The sequence below is a fragment of the Canis lupus genome, chromosome 18, assembly GCF_003254725.2.
Source record: "Canis lupus dingo isolate Sandy chromosome 18, ASM325472v2, whole genome shotgun sequence".
NCBI lineage: Eukaryota > Metazoa > Chordata > Mammalia > Carnivora > Canidae > Canis > Canis lupus.
Window position 1 is genome coordinate 48148692 of NC_064260.1, and position 21586 is coordinate 48170277.

Here is a 21586-nt window from a genome sequence, read left to right on the forward strand (position 1 = left end):
TCCAGGACAGGGGGACCATGAGCATCCCTCCTGAGAGCCCCGTCTGTGGTGCCTGCTATGGCAGCCCCAGCAAACACACATTTCCCTCTAAAGGAAAAGCAGGTGCATGAGGTGGTGCTCCCAAATGGCTGCCATTCTGAGGAAGACTCTTAACACTTGAACCTTTGGGGACACAAGCTGTGGTCATTGTTCCTGGATCTTCCAGATGGCTTGCAGGCAAGCAGGGCTCTCCTCTGTGCTGGGATTTATGGGGTTGGCACACCTACACAGGCTTCCTCAGAAAGTCCCCCCAAGAGGGGCACTCCCTGGCCCTGCCTCATGCCGAGGAGGCTGCATGATTGCCCATCCTCGCATGTCTCCACCTCGGATGCTGCCACTTTCCTACGCGTCATCTGTGTCCCTCCTAGAGCTCTGCTGGCAGGTGCAGAGACGTTACTATGTCCTGAGAGAGGGCCGCTGGGCATCATCACTATGTCCAGGGCTGCTTGGAGTTCACTGCGATGGCATCCCTGCCCTCAAGGGCCCTAGCACACCCTGACCCCACCCACCTACCCACAAGCAGGCTCCCAGCTTGACACAACTCCTACTCAGTGACACAGGGAAGCCGTTCCACCGTGCTGTCTGCCCTTTGGTCCCCAGCTGGCATGAATTCTGCTGGGTGTTAAGAGAAGGAACTAATAAAACCTGCCAAGGCTGCGTCATCATTTCCAGACGCGTGGGGGCACGTGTGGGGCACGCCTGTGGCATCTGGCCCCAAGGGGACTGTCTGGGCGCCTGCACCCATGGCTAATCTCCTGTGGAACGTGACTTTGTCTCACCATGGATGCTGGCTGGGCCACGCTCATTCCTCAGTTCCTTGACATTCCCCCACTGAGATGTGTGGGACATGGGCTGCCAAGTGCTGCAACCACGTGGGCTTCCTAGAGGCGGTGTCTCTGCTCCCAAAGGGTGGGTGGCTGGGACAGGTTCCACCACGAACAGCAACCCAGACAGTGCTTACGACAGCACTTGGAACTGGCACTGTCTCCCTTCCTCAGGTCTCTGTGGCCACCACCTGCCACCAAATCTAAAGGGCACTGGCTTCACCCAAGGTTGGAGAACAAGTGGAAGCAGCTTAAGGTGCATATTGCCAAACATGAAGCCAAATTCCACACCTTTTAGAAACAGCTAAAGCTCACAAGCAGCGTGGTAATGGCAGAAAGTTGGACACGTGGGCCACTGAGACAACAGAGAGCCCAGAAATGACCCTCATGTAGGCAGTCAAACGAACTTTGACAGTGGAGCCGAGACCAGTCAGCAGGGCAAGGACAGCATTTCCAACAAATGGGTCGGAAAACTAAACATCCTGACCTGACAGAGTAAACTCGGACTCTAACTTTACCACCATATACAAAGATTAACTCAAACTGGATCAAAGACCTAAATGCAAGACTTGAAACTATAAATCTCCTGGAAGAAAATGTAGGGGCAAAACTTCATGATGCAGAATTTGTAATGATTTCTAGGACATGACACCAAAAGCAGAGGCTACAAGTGCAAAATAAACACGTGGAACTACATCAAAATTTAAAAGCTTTTGTGTAACCAAAGAAACCATCGACAGAGTGAAAGGCAAGCTACATGATGGGGGAAAGTGTGTGCACCCCAAGTGTCTGACAGAGGATTAGTATCCAGGTTATATAAAGAACACCTACAAGTCAATAAAAAAAAACTAAAAAAATCTGCTTAAAAATAGACAAAAGACTTGATTAGACATTTCTCCACACTAGAGATCCAAATGGCCAGAAAGCATTTATATATCATCTCACATATCATATGGGAGCACAGCCAGATACCACCTCACATCCATGAGGATGGCTACTGTCAAGACACCAGAAAATATCAAGTGTTGGTGAGGATGTGGACAAAATAGAGTCCTGGTGCACGGTTGGTGGGGATGCAGAATGGTGCACCCGCTGGGGAACACAGCACAGCAGTTCCTCAAAAAGTTAAAAATAGAATTGCCCTATGATCCACTTGTGGGATATCCCCAAGAGAACTGAGAGCAGGATCCCAAAGACATATTCGCACACCCACTCTCATTGCAGCATGATTCACAATAGCCAAGCCAAGGATACTGGATGTCATCCCAGTGACCACTGGTGGAACGGATAAAGAATATGTGTCCTATCCATATAATGGAATATTATTCAGCCTTGAAGAGGAAGGACATTCTGACACCTTGCTACCACACAGGTGAGCCTTGAGGGCGTGATGCTCAGTGAAAGGAGCCAGACGCAAAAAGACAAATATGACAGGATTCCACTTATAGGCGGTACCTAAAGTTAGCAAACTATTAGAAACAAAAAATTAGAATCGTGGTTCCAGGGGTTGGGAGGCAGGAGAGAGAGGGAGTGTCACTGTTCAGTGGGTGCAGACTTTGTTTTGCAAGATGAAAAGTTCTAGAAACGTGGTGCACAGTAATGTGCACACGGTTGCTGCTACCACACACATAATAACAGCGGCCGAGATGGCGGATTCCACGTTATGTGTTTTTTACCATAATAAGAAGAGCTGAAGGCTCTTCCAAGAGTGGGAATAAGTTGGCGGTGGTAAATAAAACAGACGTGGTCTGGGAACACAGCTAAGTGGAAGGAGAGAAAGGAACGGATTATAAAATACAATCACTATTGATACTTATACTGGCTAGGATTTGCCTCTAAAACACATCATGGAGCAACAGGGCCCTCCTTTTTGTGACTGCCCTGGCTTCTTTTATTTTTATTTTTAAGATTTTATTTATTTATTCATGAGAGACATAGACAGAGAGAGAGAGAGAGGGGCAGAGACATAGGCAGAGGGAGAAGCAGGCTCCCTGTGGGGAGCCCGATGCAGGACTCGATCCCAGGATCCCGGGATCACGGCCTGACCCAAAGGCAGATGCTTAACCACTGAGCCACCCAGGTGTCTCTGCTCTGGCTTTCTTTTAATCTTGGCAAACAATCTTTTAGTGCTACTAGAAGAGGTTCAACCTGGTGGTCCCAAGTGAGGCAGATTTTTACCAGCACATCTGTGAACAGCCCTTGACTTATGGAATTAGTATCAGTGACAGAAAGATTCTCACTCTGGGTGCACTATAATCATTGCTACTGCTGGTTACTGAGCATCTCTTTTGTATTCAGAACTTTATCGTGCATTTATTGCCTCATCTACTCCTCACAGCATCCCTGAAAGCAGATGCTCATTCGATAAAGAAACTGCAGTTCAGAGAAGGTAGGTGACTTGGCAAAGGTCACACAGCTTGTACTAATATATCAGAGCATGAAGCTTTTCTTTACCAGTTTGAGAGTCAAGGGGGAGATGGCATGTTGCTTAAAATGTTAATGAAAAAAATGCTTGTTGGCACAGCGTCCTGGATTATTCTAAGAACGTCTGTGAGAAATTCCTATGGTTTGAAATCTCTACTTCTCTATGGAGTCAGCCAAACATGGCCTCATTGTTGATCTTCAGATGCATATTTTTAGTGTGAGGTGGGTTGTGTTTATTTTTTTGATGAATAGCAAACATGAGGTTTCTATAAATAAAGCCATGGCTTTTTCCCCCTCTCATTTTGTGCACGATTCACAAGTGAGTTGACCAATCAAATGAGTTTACCAGCTCCAAAAACTTCACAATGGAAAGTTCCCGTGAGTGAGAGGAAGGACAGTCTGTGTCTTTAAAGAGCCTCTCCATCTGCAGCACCTGCAGGAGGCTTTACACGCATCCGTCCTTTCCCGGAGCTCATTTTGATCGTTTTTAATGATACTTATGTGAAGGGGCTACCAGTTAAGGACTGTTTCTCTTCTAGTGCCAAGCAATCCATTTTCTGAATTGGAGACAGTTGTAAACTGAGGGGCAACCCCATTTCCATCTTTCAGTTCGTAAAATGGTTTGCACCAAGGCAGGGCCATAAAGCGCCCCCCTCCCCTACCCCAAGATTTCTGCTTCTGGCCTCTGGCCCAGAACACCTTCCCCTCCCATGCCGGGCACTCAAGCCCCCTTGAAACTTCAACCACGGAAGACCCTGTGTAAACTCCCAATGCATGTTAGTGGGGACATTTCCAGTAGCTCTTGGCTGGCACTGCCACCAAACAGGAAGCCAAAGGTGATGTTTATGGGAGGAGAACCCTCTTGAGGTGATTTACACTTGGCATTTTCGTTTCTTACATGGGGGCAAGCTGTGGGCCCTAACCATGTCCACCAGTCCCTGAGCCATCTCGCCTCTCCCTGCAGCTAACTTCCCACCTGTACCCCTAGCCTAGCATGCAGCAGGTTCCTGAACTTCCTCCCACCCATGCACATGGCCCAGTTGCCAACCTCGCTTTCTTTCCCTCTCATGATCACCTTTGCTTAGGATATGTTTCTGGAATTGGAGTGATTGGATCACATGTAAATATCTGTTTCATTCACTCTATTACCTGTAAATCCATCATCCATGATCCATCCATTCATCCTAATATCGTCCATCTATCCATCCATCCATTGTTCATCCATCCATTCATTCATCCATTCATCCATCTACTCATCCAAGCATCCATTCATCTAAATATTTATCCATCTACTCATCCAAGCATCCATCCATCCACCCACCATCTACTTATTAAGCCTCCATTCTGTAAACTCCGGAGAAAGAAGGTGAGAGAGAGAGAGAAACTGGCCACTGCCCTTCCAGTGTGTAGCAAGCCTGGGGAGGGCTACAGACGGGAAGGCTTTTCATACAAGAGTACCATGCACACAATAGGTTCACAATAAATCTATGGAGAATGAATGATCACATGCGGCCAAGCTTCCCCGAGGTGCAGGTGGCCAGGATGTGTTAGAGTCAAGACCTGTTTGTGAAAGAGCTTACCTTCCACGGGCTCAGCCATTAGAGTGTTGATCACCATGGTTGATTTGATGGGGAAAATGGCATCTCATGATGCTGTGGTCTATATTTCTCTGATTACTAATAAAATAAAGGTGTCTTTTCTAGGTATTTAGCCTTTTTTGGGGTAAATTACCTATTTTGGTCTCAGCCAGTTTTCTTATCAGCATATTGGTGAGCTGATCATGGCGCTCTTGACTTATCCCCAATTTTAGTGACACCACTTTTAATGCATCACTCTTTAACATGGTAATGTTGGCTCTTGGCTCAAAGCAGATATTTTATTTTTTAAAAAAGATTTTATTTATTTATTAATGAGAGACACACACACAGAGAGAGGGAGAGATACAGGCAGAGGGAGAAGCAGGCTCCCTGTGGGGAGCCCAATGTGGGACTCGATCCCAGGACTCCGGGATCATGCCCTGAGCCGAAGGCAGATGCTCAACCACTGAGCCACCCAGGTGTCCCTCAAAGCAGATATTTTAATCCTGTTACAAAGGTGTCCTTTTTTATATATATATGTTTGAGTAGACAGAGATGTTGAGGGTTATCAAATGCATATTTTAGCATCAAGTCAAAAAAATCATACATGTTGTGGATCCCAGAAAGGCCACGATTCACTCACCCCTGCCTATATGTACTTTGCCAGGTCACTCTGCAGCACTTCCCACTGACAGGTAGAGGGTACTTTCATGCCTTGAGTCTGTCTGGACTGGCCTCACACTTGAGTTGGTCAATAGAATGTGGCAAAGTGAGAGACCTCATGAGGCCTTGCATACTTCAGCTCTCCTTTGCGGACCTCACTGGTCTGGGAACAAGCCTGGCCCAGCCTGCTGGAGGACAAGAAGCACCTCACTGCGATCGCCCCTGCCCATAGCCTGCTTACTGCCATTAAGTATGGCCACCCTCCACCAGCCAAACCCAGCTGAGCTGCCAGCAGGCTGTAGACCCATTGAGATGAGTCAAAGCTGGCCCAAGTCAGCCCCCTGACCCCCAGCCTGATGAGCAATAACAGATGGTTGTGATTTAAAGCCACCAAGTTCTGGGTGGTGTATTGTGCAGCAATAGGTAACAACACGAAGGCTTCTCTCGTTTCTCCTATTGAACACGAGTCGGTTCTTACAGAGCCACCCTGACAATCACAGAATGAGCCCACATTAGTGGCCAATCCTTCTGCCATCCTGCTCAGTTGCCAAAATCTCAGATGTGACTAGGGTTCTGTCAAAGAGAGCTACCTGAGGCCTTATAAAATTCAAGGCTTGCTTATAAATGTCTGATTGCCTCAAAAAAAGATACCACGATAACTTGTGGGAGAGGATGGGTGTGATCTCTGTCTGCCTGCGTTGTGGGTATGCAATGGTTGGAGGAGAATGAGCATAATGTTCTGAGTACGGACATGGTGGCTGATGCCCCAGGGGTCTCAGGGCCCCACAGGCCAGCTGAAGCCACTTTGTGACCAGGTGGGGCCCAGGGACAGTGGGTTCCACTCTACAGCTGCTCACAGAATCTGAGCCGAATGAAGCCCACCCCCACCCCCCGCCCCAGGACACTGCTGTCTCTGGAGCTTTTCTCTGTGGTTTCAGAATATGCCCACAGATTCTTCGAGACTCTGCTCTTCAGAAAGGATGTGGGCTGGATTCTGTCCTCACTTCTGACAAGTAGAGTGGATGGACATGCCGGTGTGTGATGATTGAAGCTAGGTTGTAAAAGGCTTTCCAGGGTCTTCTCCATTTTCTCCCAGACCACCCGCTCCAGAGGAAGCCAGTCCACCTGGCAGAGAGGGCCACAGGGCGAGGAATGGGGGCCTCCCACCAGCAGCCATGCAAATGCGCCAGCGTGGCGTGGATCCTCTCGTCCCGGGCAAGCCTTCACGCCTCAGCCTCAACCTCATGAGAGACCCCACTTCAGGACCACCCAGCTAGCCATTCCAGAATATCACAGAAGGAAACTCACATAATAAATGTGGCTTTTTTTTTAAGCGACTAGATTTTGAGATAATTTGTTACACAGCACAAGATAACTAATACATGTGTTACAGTGAGAGCTCATCCTTCCGAATTGCTGTCTTTCATGAATTCCCATCTCTCGCTAGTCCAGATTTCTTTGTTTCCTGGACACCCTGCTTAAAATGTACGCCAGCGAGTCCCTTGTCTGGGAGCAAACCTGGGTTCCGCAGACCAGGGTTGTGCGTGAAAAGCAGGAGGTCTCTGACCACGTCCTCCTGCAGACTACTGTGGGAGAAGCTCCCCAGAAGATGCCCAATATCCATTCCAACCACCCTTGCACTGGCCCCTCACCCTTGGGCAGGGGTTGGCAATAGGCAAAGCTCAACAGGGAGCCTGGGGCCCCAGGGGAGAAGAGGCCACGTCCTAATTCCACAGTGGGCATCGGCATCATCAGGGATGCTTTCCCGCAGGACTGCTCAGGTGGTTTTGAGCAGGGGTGGGTGCTGGCTCCGCCCCCTCCTGGCTTCCTAAATACATCCTCCCAACACACACACAGGATATGTGAGCAGTTCCATTAGTTTCCTCTAACTGAATATGCATGTGGCCAGGCCCCACCCTCTTTCTTACCCCAAAGGGGTAAAGGAATTCTCTGGATTCCTGTCTCCACAGATGCATGAGGTGCATTTTTGTCTGTTCTATAAACGGGATCATATAGTGTGCGCCCTTTTGTGTCCGGCCTTCCTTGTTCATCATAGTCTTTGCGATTTCTCCCTGGCCCTGGGAGTAGGTACAGGTGACACCCCCCATGTCGTGCAGAGCTCCACAGTGGCCGTGCTGATGGGCTGGGCTGGTGGGGAGCTTCCAGTCCGGGGCTAGTATGACCCGGGAATGCCCATGCATGGCTGGATGAACAAGCAGAGGTATTCAGTCGAGGGGCTTTGCTGGGCTACCAGGTGCACATTTGTTCAACAATAGTAACTACCACCCATCGACTCCCCAGAGGACCAGCTCACACCCCCAGGAGCAGTGGAGGAGGGTTCCAGGTTCTCTGCTCTTGCCAGCGCTTGGTATTTTAAGAATTTTGCCCCTTGGGTGTGTGTGTGAGAGCTGTGAACCAAGGTTTCACCTCGCATTTCCCAATAGGGAATGAATGAGTGCCTTTTCATACATTTACTGGGCTCCTTCTTTCAAAATGTTTTTGGATGGGGGCACCTGGGTGGCTCAGTTGGTGAAGCGTCTGCCTTTAGCTCAGGTCATGATCTCAGCGTCCTGGGATCGAGCCCCACGTCGGGCTGGCGGGCTCCCTGCTCAGCAGGGAGTCTGCTTCTCCCTCTGCCCCTCCCGTTTGTGTGCATGTGCTCTCTCCCTCAAACAAAGAAAATCTTTTAAGAAATGAAATAAAATGCTTTTAGACTAATGGGAGAGGCCTCTCTCTCTTGAGGATACACTGATGAGCTGCCTCCAACAAGCAGGTGACATTTCATTTCCTTCCTCTGAGAGGAGTCCAAACACACAAATGAAACTTCTAGCTAATTATAAGTAGACAGAAGACCTACAGGTTGATTGCTTCTCCACAGGAGCACTTTGCGTGGCTACAACCCGCTTTAATAACCCCATCCAAACAGTCAGTTCCTGGAGTCATATTTACAGGTTTTCCCTTGAAGATTCCCACCTCCCGGGGAGCAGGGAGAGGTTTCTCCGTAAGTGCCTTCCTGGGACTTTATTTTGGCAGAGGTGAGTGTCTGGTGACAGCTGGCTCAGAATCTTTCCAGAAGGCAGCAATACAGGTTATGTTGTATGGAGGGCACGTGGGGCTCCTTGCCCTGTCCTCAACGGAACCCTTGGCCCTTCTTATCAGACACCCGCTAGGCTGTCTCCGAGCAGACATGGGATCGCTGTGTACCACTGCCACAGCAGGGCAAGGACTCCAGCCACGTGATGCTCAGTGAGGCACGCGGACCCCTGGCCAATCAGCCGCAGAAAAGAAATCAAATGTTTCCTGGGCCCTCCTCTGTGCCCTGTGCCAGGTGCTAAGGATTCACGATACACGAGAGACATGATCCTTGACCACCTGGCGTTTCATCAGTGGGGGATGCGCACACAGCAAATAAGCCCAATAAAGAAAAGCCCCACGACGATGCTCAGACACTGTTGGTGGCAGATGGAAAATGTGGGAACACTTGCGCCAACTGCTTGGCAGTTTCCTAAACAAACACACTTCTATCCTATGACCCACTATTCCAGACATCCACAAAAAGCTTTGTTTCTTGCAGCTTCCTTCACGACGCCCCAAACTGGAAACAGCCAATCTTTCCTGGAGGATGGATACACAGACTGTGGCCCAGCCACACAATGGGATAGACTCAGCCACACACCCACTGCTGGCATGCACAAAACCTTCTGCCCAGCACCAGAAGCTGCACTCAGGAAGAGTTCACGCCATATGTTTTCACGATAAGACATTTAGAATTATTCCATGGTGACGGGGTGGGGGATTGAGGGGGGTCAGGCATGCGGTCACCTTCTGGGGGTGACAGGAACATCCCATACCTTTGTGAGATATATAAATCTGTGTGAAAACTGGTGGAAGGCTGCCCTAAACCTGGGCATTTTACTGTATTTCAATTATACCTCCATTTCAAACACCAGATTAGGAAGTATAACAGAGCTGCAAAGGACAGGGACCCACATGGGGAGTATGGGGAGTGGGCACTCCCAGTGAGGGGGGCGTGGATTAGGATGGTTTTTCTGTTGGAGGACATCTAAGGTAAGAAGATGAGAAGCAGGCAGAGGGAGAGTGCTCTAGGGCAGGGCACTGCCTGTGCAAAGGCACTGTGGCTGCTCTCTAGGGGTGTCTGGGGAGAGCCTCTCCTGAGCCAGTTTCCATTTCATAGCCCTGTGGTCTGGGTGACCAGCAGGTCTGGCTTCTCTGCCTGCCAGGCCCTAGGCTCACCTCTGGCTCCTCCCTGGCTCCATTCTTGGTTTCCTTTATTTTATTCTTGTACCCTGGTGTTCATTTATGCTATTTTTCTTATTTTTATGTACACATATAAATGGACTGTAATCTCTTATTTGGGGAATGGGAGGACAAAGCATGGTATTTTTTAACAATAAAAAGCGAATTAAGTATGACATGGGAGCCAGCCCGGGTGTGCTTTGGAGACGTTCCACGTTCTCGTGGGCACAGCGAAGTCACGTAGATTCAACCACATGGTCGGCCTCTCCCTCCAAGGAAGGGCCCCTGATAAGAACAAACACTTAAACTCTGCACGTGGTTCCACTTCCCGCCCTCCTCCCGGGGTGCAGAGGGGGGTGAACCCACTGTTCCTGGTTTGAGTCTCATGCCTCATCTGCCTGCCAGCACGTGGGCACCACCATCTCCCCTGGACCCCAGGCTTCGAGGAGCTGAGTGTTTTCCGCACTAGCTACCCTCTAACCCCCAGCCAAGAACTTCATCAGACAGTCTGCTGAAGAGACGGGTCTCTTCCAAGGTGGTAGGAAACATGGGTGGCGCTAGACTAGTCTTAAAGTTTGGTCTCCCACAGGGCCTTCTGCAGGGACTTTCAAGGCTCATCAACCTTTGATGCTAACTTCCTCCTTATATTCAGGAGGAAGGGAGAGAGGTGGGCTTGGAGTAAAAGCGCACATGAGCTCTGGTCCCTCCTCTGCCACAACCTGCTATGTGACCTTAGGAATATCGCTCAACCTCTCTGAGCCAGTTTCCTTCTGTCACCAGGAAAGTGGGGGTGTTGACCCTGGCTTCCTCATGCAGGGATCTCTGGAGGGGATCTGGGACATTTATTAAGGGCAGAAAACACCTGTTCCAATGCCCACTTATTAAATCAATGATATAATTTCTTAACGACTTCCCCTTTGCTGCAGAAGTTGGGGAGTCTCTGTGTATAAATGAGGTAGGTGGTCAGTTGAGGTCAAGACTCAATTTATTGCTCCACTTCTAACCAGTCCTGGAGGTTTGGCCAAGTGAAAGTTTAAATTGTTTGTATTCTTAGTCATAGATTGTTGAATTTACAGCCACAGCAAACTGTTGGTGGTGCTGGCAGGGCAAGGCATGTTGATGTGGGAACGCTCGTTAGAGAAGAACCCACGTAGGATAATTCAGGAAATCCAGCCAGGATGGCTTCACAGGCTGAGGTTCTGATCTAAAACCCACTGTGGCCCACGAATATGTCTCTGGTGCTTCTAACACCAATGTTAAAGGAGAAGCCAGGGACTGTACAGTGGAGAAGCCTGACAATACTCATCTGGGCCCCACGAGCCAGGTCGATGTCCCAGAGACAGGGCATGTGGATAGCAGGTGCCCCGAAGCCACGGCATACACTTCTCCCTATGGCCTTCCTCCCAAACACACAACCCCAGTCTGAGCACGAGAAAAAAAAAAAAAAAAAAAAACAATTAAAGCACATTCCACAAAAGAACTGCATAGTCCTCCTCAAAGCAGAGCATGAAGGGGGAGAGGGTGCTCCAGTCCCAGAGGTTGTGTGTGCCAAGACCACAGGGAGTAGGGGATAAAGCACCACAGGAAGGCCAGTGAGGCTGCGGGTCAAAAGCTAGGTGTGAGCAGGGCTCCGGAGGCATGTGGGTCCCACCACGGGGCCTGGGTGGGGAGGCCACCCAAAGGGGTGAGATGGATCTGGCCAGGGGGCGTGGAGGCCACAGTGGAACAGGGGAGGGTGGCCTGGGCCCAGAGAGCCGTGGGTAGCTCTGAGATGTGTGTAAGAACTGGCACAGAGTGGCCCAGGCAAAGAGCCGACATGGGGGTGAGACACCACGTCCAGCTTTGCAACCTCCGCAGGCATGTAGGCGGGAAGGGACCTGAGCCTGGATATGGGGCAGAGCCAGGGTCCGGGCGCCAACATCGGGCTTGGGCTGAGGCTACAGCGTCTGCAGCCGGTGGAGCACAGCCCAAGCCTCCCCCCGGAGCCTCACCCTGCACCGCTGCTCAGCTCTGGCTCTGTCGCTCACTGTCCAGGAAACACAATGCGATCAAAATTATGCCCAATCACGCCTCCTCTCCAACAGCTCATGTCAAAAGCTCCATTTCCACCACCACCACTGGGGCGTTCAGACGTTCACACTAAAGTGCCACGTAAAAGCATTAAAAGTCATTAGACACCAGAGGCTGTACGTGGGCAGAAATAATTCCGGTTGAGAGTAAAAGGGAAAGGATTAAATCTTGAGTGTCGAGGGTAATGTTTGCACACCACACCCAGAGGCAAACAGGGGTGCAACTGGAGACAGGGGCTTTCTCTGCTGACCTGTGGGGGTGGAGGAGGGATCCATCCATCCACCCACCTATTCTGACCCACTGGGGCCTAGTGGGTATGGCCATGTGTAGGAACCCAGAGCCCTGCCAAAGGGCGATGACAGGCCCCAAGGGGAGCGAGGTGTCCCCCGGGCTGTGACAAGAAAGCAAGCTGAATCACCAGGCAAATCTTGAGCAGCACACACAGGCCCCTCCAAGGGCTAAATGCATGAAACTAGTAATTTGTCTACCTAATAGCCATGTGACCCTTGTCAAATGGATTTTTGAGGGTTGGAAGGCTTTTATAATACTTCATCACGCAGCATGACAACCTTGACAATGCTCCTAGTGTGGAAGGCTGAGGGCTGAGACAGCCGCTGAGTGGTGCATGGCGGGCTGGAGAGATGAAGATCTCTCGAGCTGTACAGCATGGCTCCCACAGAGGAATGCCTTCTCCCCTGTGAACTGGGGAGGACCAGCTCCGATGGGTGGGACCTGGGTCCAGTCTTCAACCAGCTGCCCCTAACTTTGTCTGAGTCTCAGGGTTCTTCCTGCACAGCCGGGCATTCTTGGCCATGTGTGGGCACATTACTTGCTCTCCCTTCCCTTAGTCCCCTCATCTTTCAAAAGGGACTCATACTATTATTCCCATCTTAATGAGTATGTAAGGAGGTGACATGCATAAAGGACTTGCAATAGTGCCTCAAAGAAGACATGCCGGCAAAACCTGTCAGCTACCATCTATCCACTCACCCATCCACCCACCTACCTACCCAACCATCCATCCAACCATCCATCCATCTACCCACACACATGTCCATCCAACCATTCATCCACCCACCCATCCATCCATCCACCCATTGACCCACCCATCCACCCATCCATCCATCCACCCATCCATCCATCCATCCATCCACCCATCCATACATCAATCTATCCATGTATCCACACACCTAATCATCCATCGAGCCTGATCTAGTATGTGCTCTAAGGGAAATGAGAGCTGAATCTTTCCTACCCCTCAAGGCAGCAGCTCAGAGGTGAAGTGGGGAGAGCTGCCAGTATGGACCATTCTCTGCACACACAGCTTACTTAGACAAAAAGCTTCCACAATGTAAATCACAATGTAAACCTACATGGGCTGTAAACTCTATGGAAGGGAGTACTGGCTATTCTGCTATCCAGCCTCTGGCACTGTAACTAGCCCAAAGGAGGATCATCTATGTCTGTCAAATCAAAGTGAACTATGCATCAAATTGCAGTGGCACAAGACAGTTTCCTTAATTAGCCACATCACAACACAGAAAAGAAACTATGTACAAATGAATCAGAGAACATTACTGAGAAAGTAGAGACAATCTATAGGATGTGAGAAAATATTTGCAAATTATGTAACTGGTAAGGGTTTAACATCCAGGCTATATAAAAAGTTCCTACAATTCAACAACAAAAATGACAACCCATAAAAAAACAAGCAAGGGAACTGAATAAACGAAGAATATATACTAAATAACCAACAAAAAGATACACAACATCATTAGTCATTAGGCCAATGCAAATCAAAAGTACAATGAGATACCATTTCACACCTACTAGGATGGCTGCAATTTTAAAGAAATGCAAGGGGCACCTGGGTGGCTCAGTTAAGTGTCTGCCTTCGGCTCAGGCCATGATCCTGGGGTCCCGGGATTGAGCCCCAGGTCAGGCTCCCTGCTTAGCAGGGAGTCTGATTCCCCACCACCACCACCCTTCCTCCTGCCCCTGCTCTCTCTCTCTCAAATAAATAAATAAAATCTTTTTAAAATTTTTAAAAAATTTTAAAAATGCGAAATAACAAGTGTTGGTGAGGATGTGGAGAAATTGGACTTCCTCGTGCATTGCTGGTGGGAATGTAAAATGGTACAGCCCCCGAGGAAATCCATAAGGGGTTCCTCAAATAGCTAAAGACATGATCCAGCTCTCCCACTTCTAGGTATATCTCCAAAAGAACTGAAAACAGGGACACAAACAGGGACTTGTATGCAAATTCTCACTGCGGTACCATTCAAAACAACCAAATGGTGGAAATAATTCAAGTGTCCACGATGGACAGACAAATGGATATACAAACTGTGGTGCTTCCACACAACGGAATATTACAGCTCTGACACCTGCTATGACCTGGACAAACCTTGAAATACACGCAAAGTATAACATGCCAGATACTGAAGGGCAAAAATATGGCATCATTTCACCCAGGAAGAATCTAGAATAGTCAAATTCACAGAGGCCAGAATGAGACTAGAGGTGACTAGGGGCTGGGTTGGGGGATGATGGGACCTCTTGCTGAACGGGTACTCAGTTTCTGTTTGGGATGAGAGAGAGCCAAGTTTTAGAAGTGGTGGCGATGCTTGCACAACACTGAATGCAATTTGATGCCACTGAACTGTACACTTAGGATGATTAAAATGTTACCTTATGTACATTTAGCCTCAGTTTAAAAGAACAAAAACAAACAAACAAAAAAACCCAAATGCAATTCCCTCACCTACTCCTCCCCTACCCCGGAAAAAAAACCTCCTGTTTTTCCTGTTCCAAAAATCATGGAGCTTCTCTCACCCTCAGCCCCATCTGATGTGATGTGTGAGCGATTCCAGTTAGCTCTGTGTACAATGTACACCAGAGTCTGATCCTCAGCTCTTTCCCAGCCCATGTCTCCAGCACCTGGTACCCATGTTACTGCAAGAGCCTCGGAACCAGCGTCTGCCCTTGCCCCCTCCCCAACCCCCCAGGCCTGTTCTCCACGGGGCAGCCAGAGGGACCCTGCCTACACCTAAGTCATCCCCTGTCCTCCGCCCACCCTGCTTAAGACTCCTTGGGGTCAGGGTGGCCAGAGGCCCATCACAGTCTGGATTGTCTCTCCCTCCAGGGACCCTGGCAGCTCCAGAGACTTTGCACCTGCTGTTCCCACTGCCAAAATGCTCTTCCCCCACCTCCTTCGGGTAGATGTTCCCACGTGTTCATCAATGAGGGCTTCCCTGGCTGCCCTGTTTATCCAACCATGTCCCCCCCAACCCCCCACTGCCCCCTCATCTGGCTCTTTCCTACTCTACTTGTCTTCATGAGACGTATTGCCAGCCAACACGGTGGATATTTAATTCTCCTCCATGATCAAGAAAACTTCACAAGGGCGATGTCTTTGTCTCCTCCATCCCCCAAATCCCCAGGACACAGTGCTCGGCACCCAGGAGGTGCTCTACAACTGTCTGTTGAGCAAGGGAGTGCAAGCTGAAGGAGACAACTCTCCCCATCCGAGTAGAGATTTGGCGCACAGCCGGGCTGCCTGGGATTCAGATCCTGCCTCTGGCATGTATCAGCCATTTACCCTCCAGCAGTCTCTCTGTGCCTCAGTTTCCTCTTCCATAAGTGGGTCCAGTGCACATAAAGAGTGATGCAGTGAAGATGCTGTAACAGGACTTCCACATACCTGGCACCCACAGATTGCTCAGCAAACCTTAACGATCTTTGTCCTCCCTCCACTTTTCCTTCCTCCTCTCCTTCTTTCCTCCCTTGCTCCCTTTACCAGTGTAGACAGGCTCATGGGACATCCCAGCAGAGTTCTGAGGTATGCCCAGGAGTGAGCTGGGTAGACAGGCCCTCGTGGAGGGATGCCCCCCTTCCACCTCACCTTAACTCCACCTGCCCTTGCGGGACTTGCAGACCAGGGGCTTATGAATAAATAGTGTATGAATAAGTAATGAGGGAGCTGCTAAAGAAGGCAGAGTGGGAAGTGGCATCTGTAACAATCAATCGCTCCAGGGAAGTGTGAACGAGCAGGTCCCAGGATAAGTCACAGAATGCCAGGTAGGACTTCACACCTGGCTTGTAGGGACTGGAGCTTATAGCAATGATGATGGTGGTGAGCAGGAGTGCAACAATGAGCCAGTACTCATTTGGAGTGGAGACACCTGGCAGAAAGGCTACAGGCTCAAAGTCATCCTCACAACAGCCCTCTGGATTTACAGATAAGGCCCAGAGTGGCTATGTACATTGGCCAAAGTCACACAGCTGCAGGGAGCAGAGCAGGGGCTTGGGGTTGGGCACTCTGGCTGCACCGCACTCACTGCAAGAGCTTCCAGGCCAGACAAAGTGGGGTTTACCTGCAAGTGCCAGTGGCGGCCTCTGGGTCTTCATCACACCGGAAGAGCTAAAGAGTGGCATGCTGCTAGAAGGGTTTACACGGAATTTCTTGACAAAGCACCCTGGGACCAATCCGGGAGTGGAGGTTGGGGCAGCAGTCCTAATAAAGTCTTACACCTGTGAGCCCTGGAGCACAGCACAGAGGAAGCAGGGAGACCCCCTCTCCACAACTAGCCCCGATGCAGGGGAGGAGTCTGTTGAGTCCACGTGTCCATCGTTATGCCTCAGAGCTGATCCATCAACGCTCCCCCCAGCCTCACATCTGAGATGCAGCCCATTCCCCCATTTAACAACTATAAAGACCAAAGTGCAGGCCCTCAGCTAGTACCCTCTCGTGGGTGCATCTGCCTGCGATGGGGAAGGGGCCAGCCAAAGCCTCCCAGGAGCAGGCTCTGGGCTTGGAACCACCAGGCACTGACTCTGTGGTCTCAGTTTCCTTATCTATATCATGAGGACAATTCTGTGCCCACCTTACAGGGTCGGATGGAGGAGTAAATGTGTGAAGTGCTGAATTCTGTGCCCAGGTGGAGGTAAGAACTCGGTTAGATGTCTACAAATGCTGAGTTTGGGGCTCATGTGACCAGCTGCCTCCACGCCAGCTCAAGGAGGCTGCTCCAGAAGGCAGGCCAGCCCGGCCAGGCACCCCTTCCCCCCCCCCCGCACCCCTGCACCCCTCTCCTGCACCCTGCAGAGCCCCTCTCTCTTCCTCGTGAGCCCTTACTTTGATGAGTATACAGTGTCACTTCTAGAGAGAAACCAGATTGGGCTGTTTAAGGAGCAGACGTCAGGATAAGTTTCTCCATGGGAATCCGAAAAGAAAAAACCGAGGGTGGGGGAGGAGAGGCAGGGAGAAGGAGTAAGAAGGAGAGCTTCCCATGCTATAGTTAGCAGCTCCCAGTTCCGAGGTGGCATTCTGATTGCAGGGCACACAATCCTACCCAGGGCGCTCGGGGAGGGTGGAGCTGAGCTGTATAATTAAATAAAACTGAGCGCGCTGCAGCCCCTGCCACTGTCCTGCTGGCTCTGGGCTTTATTTAATAACCTCTGAACTGGGAGGGAAAAGCATCCAGGAAACACTGCTTGGGTCATTTATTTTAAAATTATTGGTATAAAAATATCCAGGGTCGTGATTTATGTGCAGGGAGGGGCCCAGGAAGTCAGGGACTCCCCCTCCCAACTCCAATCAAATGTCTCCCCCCTCCCTGCCCACCCCCCACAGTCCCTCCGCAGTTTCCATGATGACTTCAAGTCCTAGGAGTTACTTTATATCGCAAATAAATCTCCAGAATAGCACGGAAATATTATGTGTATTAATAGCGCCTGTAAAAACATCCGAAAAGCTTCCATCCGCCGGGCCACGGACGCCGCGCGGCTGGGAGATGCTCTCCCGGGACTGGGGACGCGCTGCCGGCCCGGCCCCCGGTGGTCTGTCTGCCGTCTGTTTGTCTGCGGGTGACCCCGGCGACCTGCCGCCGCCCAAGCCGCCCCCTCGTCCCTCAGCGGGGCGCAGCCCGGGGCCAGGTCCCCGCCACCGGACACACGGGTCCCGGTCCCCTGCGCCTCGCGCGCCCCTCGGTCCCGGGCAGGGCAGGGCAGGCGGCTGTCCCCGGCGCCCGCGCCCCGCGCCCCGCGCCCCGCGCTCAGGGCCCCGCGTTCAGGGCCCCCGGTACTCACGGGCCGCAGGGGCTTCCCTGGGCGACAGCCCCTCGAGGTCGATGTCGCCCTCCAGCATGGCGTGGCTCGCTGCCCGGCTCGGGGCGCCCCCGGCGGCGTCCAGGCGAGGGGCGACGCGGCCACCCCGAGGTCGTCTGCGGGGCCGGGTCGGGGCCGGGGTCGAGCCCAGCCGGGGAGGGGACCAGCCCCGCCGCCTGCTCCAGGCGCAGGACGCGAAGCCGCGCGCGGAGCCCAGCTCGGCCGCCCTCGCGCTCCGCCGCGCCGCTCCTCCCCCTGGGCCTTTAGGGCTGGGGTCCCGGCCGGCCTCCCGCCCCCGGGGTACCTGCCGACGCCGCCCTCGCCCCGCCCCGCCCCGCGCCGCCCCGCGCGACGCCCCGGCCCGGACACCCCGGACACCGCGGGCGCGGGACGCTGGAGACGGAGGGCCCGGCCCGCCCCCGCCTCGGCTCCGCGGGGCCGCCTCCACCCGCCGGGCCGCCTTATCAGTCGGGGCGGCCAGCGGGGGGCCCCAGCCACCCCGGGAAGGGCGCGGGGCGAGGGCCAGCGACCCGGCCGGGAGGGGCGGGGGGCGCCGCGCCGCGGATTGCTGGGTGGTCCGGGTCCCGCGTCGGGGACAGGGCTCAGCTCCCTCCCCAGGGGGACCCTAGTGCCGCGCTCTAGCCATTGTCCCAAGAGGAGGAGGGAAGCCCAGGGGTGGGAAGGAGGTACGAGGTTGCCCGGCAAGTGCCTGGCCTGAACCTGAACTCCAGCCTCTGCAGATTAGGCATCTCCCGGGAAAGTGTGAACTGTTCCCAGTAGGAAGGACAGTTGAGGACTCCTGTTAGGCAAAGAGAAGCTGGCCAGAGGCAAATGCCAGGGGGCCTCTGACCCGAGGCCCCAGGCCAGCTCAGGGCTGCGGGGCTGGAGGGGGCCACTCTCCCGCCCTGCTAGTGTTTAGAAAGCAAGGTCTGAGCACTTCAGTGTCCTCCCGCCGGCCGCATGGATGCAGGCACCGGGGAGAGCCAGGAGAGGCAGGCAAGGCGCCTCCTGCGGCTACAAACCCCACATCCCTGACACCTCCGGGTAAACACAATAAACCCTGAGACAGAACTGCCCCAGGCAAAAGGCTAAAGCTGCTCCCTGACCACGGCATGGGTGCTGGGGGGACAGGGGCAGCCTGCCTGGCCTTTTGAAGGTCACCTCATACTTTGTGCAACCTAGAGGAGGAGCAAGGCTGGTGCCAGGACCTCCCCTGTGTGCCAGGGACCTGGCCCACAACGCCCCACAAGCCACCGGCTGTGCTTGCCCCAGGTGGAGACAGACTCAGCCACCCCCTGGGGCCAGACTTTGTGCACAGGAAAGGAATCTATGCATCCTTGAGGATGACTGGCCCTCCCTGAGCCCCGGCAGCCTGCTAGCAATTGGTACCCATGCGTGATGCTCACTGGTAGTAGCAGCAAAAGCACAAAGAAATGTCTCCAGCCAAACATTCTTCCCTGCCCCCTACCCAAAGTGCAATGCCCAGAGTGGAGATTCAAGCCTTCCTCCTCCCAGCCAGGGAGGGAGAAAGGTCACCTGCTGTCATCTTTAGTGTTTATCTTGTTTTCAGTCTGGACTAAGGACTAGGGAGAGGAGGCACCCAGTGGGATTTCTTCTTCAAGGTGGACGAAGGCTCACCCTGTGAAGAGTCTGCAGAAGGCCCGCGGGGCATGGGCTGTGTGCCCCAGATGCCTGCCCCTGGAGGGTGGAGGAAACTGGATGGAAATCAAGTGAACTGTGGGCCCTCGCTGGGGCCACATGAATTTCACAGAGCTTTTCCATCTGACCCAAACCATGGTTGTGCAGGAGTGGAGATAAAAACTCATTTTTCTTGGAAGAGTCTGATAGCCAATGTGATACATAGCAATAGCTCAGTTGTATAAATACACAGAGAAAATGTTAGAGTTCTAACCCCTGGAAGGATGAACTATAAACCAAAAAGGCTCAGGGGAAAAAAAATGTAAATAGGTACCAGGGCTATTTTTAACCATCATTGTTTACCTTTTGGGGGGCAGGGATGGGCTATTATATATTTAGCCAGCCTTAAAATGCACATTATTTAATGCATTATTATTAGCAGAAATATGTTAAACAGCCATTAATAGATGTTGATTCATTCCAATTGAGGCTATTTTTCTTCTTTTCATCCCCTTGGCTCCAGTTAAGTTGTGTTCTGATGTGAAACCCTTCAGCCGAGTCCAACATATGCAGAAGAGCCGGTCGTAGATCCAGACTGTTTAAAATGATGTTTAAGCCAACCCAGTTTAAAAAGATATTTTAGTAAATACCTGAACCAGCTCATTTTTACAAAGAATGACTTTGGCTGGGATTTTGGTAAATGTTGCTGCGCCAGAAGGATGGCAGGCTGGGGAGAGGGGGACTCCCGTGTGGCCTGAGTGGGGAGAGCGTGTCCCGGAAGAAGGGGCACCGAGGGCCCCTCCCCAGCCCATTTTGTGGGAGCCCCATGCAGCAGTCAGGAGCCCCCTCCATGTGTCAGGAAGATGTTTATGTCAAAAGCAGAGCTGGGCAAGTGGACTGGCTTGGGGAGGTGGCACGCCTTTGTCACAGCCATCATTACAGGATACGGTGGTAATCATGCCACACCATCCTTGTAATTATGGGACATGGTTTCCCTTTTCAGTGAGGTGGCGAGGGAGGGAGAGAAGGCTGACCCTGGCGAGGCTGGGGCCAGTGCTCATGCCCTGGGGTTGGCCTGCTTTTAAAATAGGCTTTGCAGGGTGAGGCTCAGCCCGCTGGGACAGGCTCATTCTCCCTGACGCCTGGGCCTTATCACACATGGGGGCCTCCTAGAGACTCTGGGGCCTCTTTAAGACTCTGGGGCCCCCTTAGAGACTCTGGGGGCCTCCTAGAGCTGCTGGAGGCCTCCATAGATAGAGACTCTAAACAACCTCATGCATGAGTCAATAGCACTTGGGGTCTCCATTGCTCCCAAACGCTGCTCAGGAGTGGTTCAGAGGCCAGAACTCACTCGACCAGCTGAGTGTCACGGTGCCTAAAGCCACTCCCTCTGCAGACCTCCGTGTACCCCCTGCAGTTACCCAGGAGGACCCTCAGATAAGCCAGGAGATGCCCAAAGGTCACATACACTCTGCCCCCACCGTCATTCATCCGCTGAACACCTACATGGTCGTGGGATGTTTCAATGCTTCTTGTAATCTCAGGAAGTCTGTTTTCAATTCAACCTGGTTCTTGGAGCACCTGCTGTGGGTAGGCCCCGACTCAGCATTGGGAGGGAGTGGGGTGCAGAATGAGCAAGAGGAGGCCCCAGTCCCCCAGAGTCAGTGAGAGGCTGGAGAGACAAGCCTGGGGCCTGGCAGTGGGTCGCGAAGGGGCTGGGGCCCAGCCTCAGATAATTACTTCTTAGCATCTCAGTCTGTGCATCTGTACCAGGGGCCTCAGCAGAGGCTGCTTCTCTGGGTTTTGCAAACCTTGAAAGAGACTCCAACTTCCAGCCCAGAACCTAGCGAGTCGTAGGGCTGGTTTAGAGGGGCGTTGCTATTCGTATCATCCTTAGGTGAGGAAGGCAGGGTTGTGTAGTGGGACGCTGACACGCAGGGAGTCCGCTCCCAACGGAGCACAGGGCCGGCCGTGGCCCCTGACCTG